The sequence below is a fragment of the Carlito syrichta genome, unplaced genomic scaffold, assembly GCF_000164805.1.
Source record: "Carlito syrichta isolate Samal-C Ts95f unplaced genomic scaffold, Tarsius_syrichta-2.0.1 Scaffold235351, whole genome shotgun sequence".
Lineage (NCBI taxonomy): Eukaryota > Metazoa > Chordata > Mammalia > Primates > Tarsiidae > Carlito > Carlito syrichta.
This window is the reverse complement of record NW_007179447.1, coordinates 9,407-14,578: the sequence shown is the minus strand read 5'-3', so window position 1 is coordinate 14,578 and position 5,172 is coordinate 9,407.

Sequence of the window (5,172 nt, the reverse complement as noted above, 5' to 3'; positions counted from 1 at the left end):
GCGAGCCGGCTGCCGCTGTGTCACAGCGCTCCTCCGCTCCATGCTGGCGCTCCTGCGTCCCCGCGGGTCCGTCGGAGCCACACCCCGGGTGCGAGGCCTTGGCCACTGGCCCAAGCCACGTTCACACAGAGCTGATCTGTGTCTCTGAGCCTCACGCGGCGCGGCGTGACTGGTCCCTCCTTTCCACCTAGATCTCTGTCTCTCTCTGTCTCTTTCTGTTTATGTCTTTCTCCGTGTGTGTGTTTTCAGGTCCCTCTCTTACTTGTGTCTCTTTTTACCTTTTTCTCGACCTGTGTCTTTGTATCTCTCTGGTGTGTGGGTGTGCCCGAGCACCCCCCCGCGCGCGCGCACACACACACACCCCACAATGACAAGTAAGACAGCCAGCCCCAAAAGGGTCTTTTTATTGGGGTTGAGGGTTCCTGAAGGGATCATTCAGGCTCCCTAAGTCTGTCCCAAGTAAGCTCCCCTGTTGGCTTCTGGGACGGTCCATGGTTATACTTATGTGGGGATGCTTGGCAAGTAGTTTTGTGGCCTTGGGCAGCAAAAAACATGCAGGGCTGGGTAGGTGGGACTGAGACAGTGAGAGTGAGAGGTGTGAGAGACAGGTGAGAGTGGTGGGAAAAGGTGAAAGCAGGTTGTGATGGAGCCGTTGGCATCTTGAGATGTCTTTGGCGGGCCAACTGGAAAAGGGCATCTCACATGATGGGTGATACGGGGCATATCTGACTCTCCTCCTTATCTTACACAGGTAAGAGAGGTGCATGAAAACTCACACCCGGAGGATACATAAACAGAAAGAGATATAGAGAGAGATCAAGGTGGATATGAGGGACCAGTCACGCCGCGCCCCTGCATGGGTGCTAGGTTGGAAGTGAGAGCACAGAAGAAGAAAGCCTTCAGGTCATCCTTGACCAGCTGGGCCTATTATTACCACCGATGGTAATCTATTTCAGAAGACATTTCCCTATCAACCCAAATCCTTCCTTGCTCATGTTGTAGTTGAAGGGACAGGCACAGCAGCAGGGACAGAAACTGCAATTTGTGTTTTCTTTTTAATTTTTATTTTTCATCTCTTCTATTTTGCACAAGGTATGTACTGAAGTATCCAGACACTGGACTTGAAGGGGAAAGTATCCAGGATTCCTCTTCTTTTGTCTTATGAAAGTCATTTAGGCTTCTGTAAGGACAGATTTACACTATGTGGAACAACTACACAGAAAAAAGTTATGGAATTGTTCGTGATTTTACCTGTAATTCCAGTACTTGGGGAGGCAGAGGCAAGAGGATTGCCTGAACCCAGGGGTTCGAGACCAGCCTGGGCATCTGGCAAGACCTTGTCTCTACAATTAACTAAAAAATTAGCTGGGCATGGTGGTGTAATTCCAGCTACTTGGAAGGCTGAGGCAGAAGGATCACTTGAACTGAGCAGGTCGAGGCTACGGTAACCATGAGTGTGCCACTGCACTCCAGCCTGGGCAACAGAGTGAGTCTCCCACACACACACACACACAAAATTAATCAATAAATAATAAAGTAATGTATGAAAAAAGTGTTCAAACTTTGCAGTGGCAGAGTGTGTGAGTTATTTTTATCATGACTTCAATGTTGTTATTGAAACAGAGATGGCAAGAAAAACAATCTTGGAATAGAACATCAGAGCTGGGCACTTTGTGAGGTCTAGACGAGAGGATTCATTGAGGCCAGAATTTCAAGACCAGGATATTAAGAACAAAGAAAAGAAAAGAAAGAAAGAAAGAAAAAGAAAGCTCAGAGGTGGATGAGCAAGCCCTGTAAGAGGGAGGCAGTTTTTCTACAGAATCAGAATTTTCCCTCATTTGCATCTCCATACTATTGGTAATTTCCAAATAGATCAGTAGAGAACAAAAATTTTGTAGCATTGGTTATATAGTAAAAGCAATTAGGAAAGCAAACGAGCAACGACAGCAATATGCTTTCATTGGAAATCTGTTAAAGAAGGGATGAGGAGGAGGAGGGGTAGAAGGGAGAGTAGGGGAAGGCAGAGGAGGAGGAAGAGGAGGATGAGGAGGAGGAAGAGAAACAGAAGTGTAGGCCACAATTGCTGTCTAGTGGATCAGATGAACTACAACACCTGGTGGGGGGGCACCCAGCAAATTCCAAACCAGAGACGAAGTCCGCCACCAGAGGCCACCATCTGATCAACCTGGCTGACCTGAATGGTTGAACCTCGGTGGTGGACATCTGGTCAACTCTGAAGACCCCAGGAGTCACAGCAAAGTTTGCCATCGGTGGTGGGCCAAGCTGAACTGGGTCAAGATGAGTCTAGCCGAACCAAGTCGGTTCGGGCTGGGCCAGGCCAGGCCAGGTGACTTGGGGAGCGGAGCCCAAGTCTGCTGACCTCAGGACATGGCTCTCCTCACCACTCCCTGAGGTTTGCTGGTCAACTCAGACACCTAAGACCCGACCAGTGTGAACATCAGTGTCAGATATGTGGAAGACCCTGCAGTTTCCAAACCACTGGCGCTGTAGGCCGGCATTCTAGTCAGCCATCTCATCCACCTGGCCGACTTGGATGTTGATGGCTAAGTGTAGCACCAGTCAGGGACATCTGGTCATCCCCACCATTGACAAAGCGAAGCATCATGTTCCTCCTTCTCCACTTCCTCCTCCTCCTCCTCCTCCTCCTTCTCCACCGTGATTGCCACAGACCTGAGTGTTTTGTGAGAGGTGGGGATCAGAAAACAATCCCCTAAGATGAAGGCCTCCACAGCAGCCTTGCAAGAAAAGTTTCTTTCGGATCTTCTCCTTCCTTCCTGTCTCTCTGTCCCATTCTCTAGCCATAGAAACTAGAATCCCTGTTCCCCAAGGCCAGACTTTTGAGAAAAGAACCCCCTTTCCCAAATGACAGTCATCAATAAAATATAAAAATATCGTCTGTAAACATGGTCATCAAGAAATGAGCTGACCTCCTTTGTTTGAGTGTAGGTTCTAAGACCCCCCCCATTCCAGAAAAGTCCCTGCCCCACACCCAGAAGGAAGGAATTCATGCTCACAGAGGTCAAGAAGAATCTACACAGACAGACAGGCTTTGCCCAGACAGGCCTTCCTGAATTTCCTTACTCTCTGAACATTCTTTCCCACCTTCTTTGTTCAATCCCATTTCTATACTTCGCAAGCACCCACATGGACGATGTCCCCTGTATCTCTGGGTGTTCTTTCGGAAGGTTTTGGCGGATACACACTCCACAAATGTGAATGCTTTTTCTTCTATTTGCCTGCCTTTTGTGAGTTTATTTTTTCAGTGAATCCACTGAGTTTTTTAGAGGCACACAACAGGACTGGTCCACTTTTCCCCTCCCCAGTGTGATCTTGTACATCCTTGGGGTCATGCATAATCAACGCAGACACCAAGAACAGCTGTGGCAAGAGCCTTTGTTTCTTTGCAATTTTTACAAGCCAAGAAAATAACAACAACAAAAGAAAATTCATTCATTCACAGAGCAGAAATGCTACCTAATTTCAAAGACAAATCTTCAGGCAGGGCACAGTGTTCAGGCTTGTGATCCTACCACTTTCGGAAACTGAGGTAGGAGGATTGCTTGAGGCCAGGAGTTCAAGACCAGCCTGAGCAACACAGCAAGCCCTCATCTCTACAAAATAATAATAATAATAATTTAAATAATTTTTAAAAGGCAAACTTTCTTTGTGCCTTCCTTCTTTTCTGAAAGAACATATGATGGTTTCCAATTTTTTTTTTTTTTTTTTTTGAGTTGGAGTCTCACTCCGTCACCCAGACTGGAGTGCAGTGACCACTCCCGGCTACCGCAGCCTCGACCTGCTGGGCTCCGGCAATCCTTCCGCCTCAGCCTTCCGAGTAGCCGGAATTACAGGCATACGCTACCACGCCCAGCTGATTTTTTGATTTATTGTAGAGATGAGGTCTCGCCGAGTTGCCCAGGCGGGTCTCGAACACACGGGCTCAGGCAATCCACTCACCTCAGCCTCCCAAGGCGCGGGATTACAGGCTGAGCCACCGAGCCTGGCTCCAATTATTTTTTTACATTAAAAAAATTGATATGGGGGTACAAAATCAGATTTTTTGTTTTTTTATGTGGACATATTGCATAGTGGTCAGATCTGGTTTTTAGTGTACCCATCCTACGAGTAGGTATTTGTTTTCAGATTCCTTGAGATGCAGAAGTTATTCCACATTGCTGAACCATGGTGTTTTCACACCACCCCTGGCTTCTCCCACAAATCTGGAAATTCCCCAACTTGGCTCTGGGAGCTAAGTTCGGTTTGGTTGGAAACAAGGGTAGCAGAAACAGGGTACTGAGTGGACCAGGGAATATTCTCCTCTCTTTCTCCGCCCCTACAGGACATCCCGGTTCAGGGACATGTCAACTTCAAGGCGGCAGTAGCCATGGGGTTCTCAAGTGCTTGAGGGCCATTTCTCAAGAGAGAAAAAGCAGGGACAGGCCCTGCAGTTCCACACCACCCCCCACTCCCACTCTGCGCATGTGAGCAAGGCTGGAAAGCAACAGGTTTCAGGGAGGGTCTGTGGATGGAAAAATTGTTGAATCAAGAGTAGCCATCTGCTCCCACCTGCCTCCCACCTCACCTGGAGGAGGACAGCCGTGTGCATTTGCACAGGATTGGAAAAGGGATGAGGCTAGGAAGGGGTTCTTTGTGACCCAGAGGAGGTCCTGCACAGAAGTGACAAGTCTGGTACTGGAGAAGAGAGGCCTTGGTGGCAGGAGGCCTTGGGGATGAGGGGAGAGAGCCTTATTCTGAGAGGGCCTCCCTACAGCCTGAGGGCCTTCTCTCACTTCTTGTGCTTCTGGCCTGAGGGGTGGAGTGGTACAGAGAAAGACTTGGATCCAATAAAGATCATCCAAAGAAAAATCAGCATTTATTGATCTCTCTCTCTCTCTCTGTTCATAGAGAGAGAAAGATAAAGATAATAGAGAGAGAAAGACAACAGAGAGAGAGAAAGAGAGAAATGAGAGAAAAATACAAAAAAAAAAACAGAAAGAAATAAGACAGAGAGAAAAAAGAGAGAAAGACAAGAGAGAGGAAAAGATAAGAGACAGAGAAAAATGACCAACAGAAAGATGAGAGAATAACAGGGAAAGAAGAGAGACAGAAAACTGAGAGAAAGATGAGAGAGTAAAATGGGGGGGGGGGGGG